Below are 6000 nucleotides of genomic sequence, written 5' to 3'. Positions count from 1 at the left end.
CGCATCGATTCCTCTTTCACTCACCATGAATCCGAGGAACTTCCCTGACTTCACCCCGAAGACACATTTTTTTGGGTTCAGCTTCATGCTGTATTTCCTCAGATTTCCGAAGGTCTCTGCCAAGTCTTTGACATGGTCTTCCTCCTTGATGCTTTTTACGATGGAGTCATCCACATAGACCTCGACATTCCTCCCTTTCTGGTCGGCGAAGACGTGATCAACTAGCCTCTGGTAGGTGGCGCCGGCATTTTTCAAGCCGAAAGGCATCATTTTGTAGTTGAACACTCCCGCGCTTGTGATGAATGCTGTCTTTGCCCTGTCGTCGGGGTGCATGAACACTTGGTGGTAGCCTGAAAAGGCATCCATGAAGCTGAGCAGTGCATGGCCGCTGGTGGAGTCAACCAATTGATCTATCCTTGGCAGGGGATAGCAGTCTTTGGGGCAGGCTCGGTTCAGATCTGTGAAATCCACGCACATTCGCCAAGAGCCGTTCGCTTTCTTGACCATCACCACGTTGGCCAACCATTTTGGGTACATGCATGGCTCGATGAATCCGGCCTCCTGCAACTTTTTCACCTCTTCGGCGATGGCTCTGTTTTTCTCCGAGGAGTAATTCCTCTTCTTTTGTTTGATTGGCCGAGCTTCAGCGTTGACGTCCAGCTTGTGACAAATCAGCTTCGGATTTATCCCTGGCATATCTGCTGCTGACCATGCAAAAATTTCTTTGTGATCCCTGAGTAGTTGGATCAAATCGATTCGGAGCCCCGAGCTTAGGCCCTTGCCTATTCGGACGCTCCTGTCTGAACCTTCCTCGAGGAAGATATCCTCCATTTCCTGATCTGGTTCGGGAGACAGGGTTTCGGGGCGGGCATCGACCTCTGCGGGAGATAAGCTGCTCATGCCTTCTTTCCTCCTTTTTGCCTCACTCTCCTCTCCTGGAGTATCTTTCTCCGCCTCCGAACCGTCTCCTAATTTGGGCTTTCGGACGGCGGTGTGGCAGGTTCTTCTCGCAACCTCTTGATCACCTCTAATTCGTTCGGCGAATCCTGCATCCGAGACGTATATCATCAGCTGATGGTATGTGGAGGGGACTGCTTGCATCTTGTGAATCATGGTTCTTCCCATGATTACGTTGTATACGGAGTCGCAGTCCATCACCAGAAATTCGTCCCGAAGGGTTTTTGCTGCCTGGCCTTCGCCCACTATGACTGGCAAGGTGATCTTTCCTCGAGGGATAGCTGCGGATCCGTTGAATCCGATCAGGGGGTAACTAACTTTCGTCAGTGCTTCCTCTGATTCTTCGAGGATCAGTTGCTCGAAGCAGTTTCTGAAGATGATGTTGACGGCACTTCCTCCGTCGACCAACACTCGGTGTACGTTGTGGTTATTGAGGTCCATGGAAATGACTAGAGGATCGTCATGTTTGTACTGGACTCCGAAGCAATCATCGGCAGTGAAGGTCATGTTTGGGGGGTGTGGTTGGTTGTCTCCCACTGTGCTGAAGTTGACTCGATGGGAGAGAGCTCTTAGGTGTTTCTTGCTGGCCTGGCCAGACTTCTGTCCCCCGAACACCACTAGGATGTCATTCTTCTTGTGCCCTGCTGCTTCGTAGACCCTTTTCTGGGGTTGCTCGTGTTGTTTGCCACTCGCGGCCTTTTCTTTTTCCTCCCTTCGGTCTAACAAGTACTGTTTCAGGTAGCCTCGGCGAACGAGGTCCTCAATGTTGTCTTTCAGCGAGTTGCATTCTTCGGTGTGGTGACCGAAGTCATCATGAAACTCGCACCATTTGTTCTTGTTTCTCCGAGCTGGGTTGGACTTGAGCTTCCCAGGTAGTTTCCACTTTTCATCATTTCTGTTGAGGCTAAAGATTTCTTTTCGGGGCAGAGTTAGTGGAGTGTAGTTAGTGTATCTGGGCTGAAGTTCACCCCTTCTCCCGTCTTTCTTCGGGCTCATCTCTCTAACTCCTACTTTCTCCTTCCCTTTCCTTGAGCCGCCCTCGGGCTTGCTCTGGGTATTTTTTCCTTCTCTCGGATCCGACGATCCTTTCAACCTTGCAGCGGCTTTGTTAAACTCTTCGGTTCTGATGAACGCATCAGCCATTTGGAGCACGTCGGCTATTTTGGAGGGGTTTTTCATCGAGAGCTTATCACGGAATTTCCCTTCCTGGAGCGCGTGTTTCAAGGCGAAGATGGCCACATCTGGCTGTAAGTTTGGTATGCTTGTTGATTCCTTCATGAATCTGGCCATGAACTCTCTTAGACTTTCGTCTTTCTCTTGTTGGATTGAGGTCAGTTCTGCCGTGGTTCGCTCGGGGCGATTGTTGCTCACGAACTGTGTGCAGAATCTCTTTTTCAGCTTCTTCCAGCTTTTGATCGATCCCTTCGGCAGCGATCTAAACCATTCTCCCGCCACTCCGGTTAGCGTGGTTGGGAAATATTTACACCAACATGCTTCGGAGTAGGGACTCAAGAACATTTGCTGCTCGTAGGAGATGACATGATCCCTTGGATCCGTGATTCCGCTATACGTCAGGTGTGCTGGCAGTCTTACCTTTGGTATCTCTTCCCTGATCAGCTCGTCCGAGAAAGGGGATGACGTGGGAGTCATGATTCTTTTCCCGAGTCTAGCCCTGATGCCCTCGTTCGCCGAGGTTCTGTGATTAGAATGTTCGGGCGTACGATGGGGGCTAGGGGTTCGGTCATGCCTCCTGTCTCTTCTTCTTTCTCGGCTACTGACCTCGGGTCGTTCGCCAGATCTGCTTGATTCGCCTACCCCGAGTCTCGTATGGATCGAGGGTCTTAACCTTGAGTGGACCGAAGGTCTCAACCTGCTGAGCACCGAGCTTCGGATCCGAGTGTTACGAGTAGTCGATTCGCTTTGGAGAGCTGTTGGAGTAGGCGATGGTTTTGCGAACCAATCTGGTTGTTGTTGTGCCCTTTTTTGGGTGTCCCACGTGCTTTCCATCCTTCTCGACGTCAGGTGTGTTCCTGTCAAGGGGAGGAGCTCTCGTTCGGGTCTGGACACTTCTACACTGGGCTGCTCGTTCAGCCTTCGCCTGGTCCTCCTCTCTTCTCTGCGGTCTTTTGCCAATCCTTGCTGCTTCTCATTGAAGAGGAAGTTTTGCATAATGGTCATGGCCGCAGTGAACTCTTCCCTAGTTGGAATCGGAGGTCCTGCGTTTGTGGCGGTCGTAGCCCTGCTTGGCTGTGACCTCGCCATCGATTGAGGGTGCTCCTCTTCGTCAGATTCCGAATCTGACCGCACTATCATATCGTCATCATTATTGTTGATAACATCATTAACCATTTTGCAGAAAGAGGTGGTTAATGTCTTTCAAAGGCTTTGAAGTGTTCTTCCCCACAGACGGCGCCAAATTGTTCCGGTGTTGTAAAGATGGAAACAATGGGCTTCGAATGAAGGCCCTTTCGTATGTGTTGAAGATCTTGCTTGCTTGAATGAGTCGAGTCCGAATTCACCTGCACAAGAGCAAAGTCACTAGCCTCGGGGGTGTTTCCGAGGAAAGCCCCTCCGATCCGGTGTTGTAAAGATGGAAACAATGGGCTTCGAATGAAGGCCCTTTCGTATGTGTTGAAGATCTTGCTTGCTTGAATGAGTCGAGTCCGAATTCACCTGCACAAGAGCAAAGTCACTAGCCTCGGGGGTGTTTCCGAGGAAAGCCCCTCCGATGCCTAAGTAAGAACGATGCTCGGATTCTAGAGAGAAGGTCTCTAGAAGAGTAGTCTTAAGGCGATAAATTGGACGTACCTTGAGGTGTGAGCCTTGGCGGCCTATTTATAGTGTTTGCATAATAAATGCCCATAGGTCATTTATTGCTATTGGGCCTTGGGCCTTGATGGATGGCTGACTAGCCATTGGTAGGTTTGATGCTGTTTGTTTAGAGCCATTGGGCTTTGGACTTAGTGGCCCAATTGAGAATCAATTGGGAGCCCAAACAGTTATTATATAATCTCGCATGCATATAAGACTGGTAAATATTAAAAAGGAACGGTGGGAGTACATAATAAGTCAAGTTACTCTATATTAGGTATTTAGGTTACTCCTTGCATATTTATACAAACTATAGAAATACGGAGTGTAAGATAGTACGTATGTACGTGTTACCACATGTTTTGAATTTTACCTTAGGGGAGGACAAATGACATTTCTATAGGTGCATAAATAAAAGACTGAGGCGCAATATGCCCGCAAATTTCTGGTTGTACTCTGATACCGCCAGAGTTGGTTGTACCCCCATCCAAAACGAATATTTACTATTTCGGAAATGAACATTTAGTTATTTATTTATTTGGAAATGAACATTTACTATTCCGGAAATGAACATTTACTATTTGTAAATGGACATTTATTTATTTATTTGGAAATGAACATTTATCTAATCATTCGAATATGAAACTTCATCTAATTATTTGGCAGTCCTCCTTTATTCAACCAATTTAAAAATGCACATTTATCTACTGATTGTGAAATGTGTAGTTACTAATTTTAAAATGAACTTAGTTATTGCATTATGTTATTACTTTGAACATATATTTACATATATTGAGCAATTAAACATGTCAAATAACATGTTTTACCAAAAAAAATTGAACATTTTAGGCATTACCTATGTAAGTTTGTATTTGAATTACAAGATATTGATAGAAATCATCCACCTATTTTTCTATATCTTCAATCTTGAATCTTGCTTTTGATGTAGCCTGAGTTCTTATACTTTTGAATGTGTGAATGAAATGTGATTTGAACACAATATTTGACTTTCTCGGTTTCAATCCCATCGTTGTTGTAGGCAGAAAATGAAAACAGTAAGTAATTTGATATGATGATCACAACTAATTTAAAAATGAACATTTACTGATTTGAAAATGGTGAGCATGCAAAGAAAATAAATAGGTTAAAAATATACAAGGGTTTATAAGATGCTCAGTAATAGAACAAGAAAGAACAAATAATACAAAAGGTATGAACAAATAAAACAAAAAGTATGAACAATTTCATTATGAACATTAACTAGATGGTTATTATGAACAAACAAATAAACAAGAAAGAACAAACAATTCCACAAAAAAAGAACGAACAATATAAAAAAAACATAAAATTCCAGAAGAAAGAACAAACAATACAACAATTATGAAATTTTTTATGATGAATTTTAAAAAAAATAACATGAAAGAACAAACGGTACAACAAGAAAGAACAAACAATACAAAAAGAAAGAACAAACAATACAGACGCTTTTAAAAACATAAAAGATCAATGAATAGCTTAATTTCATTATGAACATTAACTAGATGATTATTATGAACAAACAAATAAACAAGAACAAACAAATAATTCAACAAAAAAGAACAAACAATATAAAAAAGAACATAAAATTCCAGAAAAAAGAACAAACAATACAACAATTATGAACAATTTTATGATGAATTTAAAAAACAATATGAAAGAAGAAACAATACAACAAGAAAGAACCAATAATACAGGCGCGTAGTTTTGGGGGGTACAACCAGAGCTGGTTGTACCCGGGTACAACAGTTAGGGGTTACAATATGTCAATATCATATACAAGATCCAACAACCAAAGGTAGAAGAGCCCAAAATTAAATCTGGCTTTTTTATGCCCGACCCGTTGCCCGGTCTCAAAAATAGCGGATTTTGGTTAGAACTTCTAGGCCCAATTTGATCTTTTTTGTGTGGGGTTTGGGCAACTAAAACCTGAAAATTTAGGGGTCGTTTGGCGTTGTTGTGGTTTCGTAATTTTTCGTTTTTTTCATAAACAACATAGCAAAACCGTTCGGTGAAATAGTTTAATAAAACAACTTTCGAGTTGATTTAGCAAAACAAAAGCGGAAAAGTGAAAACTAGTAAAAGTGGTTTTAGGAAATTAGTTTTTTAAAATACTAGTCTCTGATTCTCTCACTTTATCCCTCTCACACTCTCTCTCCTCCCAAATTTCAATCCTAAATAGCATTACCCAAATTC

This window comes from Spinacia oleracea, chromosome 3 (genome assembly GCF_020520425.1).
Source record: "Spinacia oleracea cultivar Varoflay chromosome 3, BTI_SOV_V1, whole genome shotgun sequence".
Classification (NCBI taxonomy): Eukaryota; Viridiplantae; Streptophyta; class Magnoliopsida; order Caryophyllales; family Amaranthaceae; genus Spinacia; species Spinacia oleracea.
The sequence above is the reverse complement of the archived record's forward strand: the minus strand, read 5'-3'. Positions refer to the sequence as shown.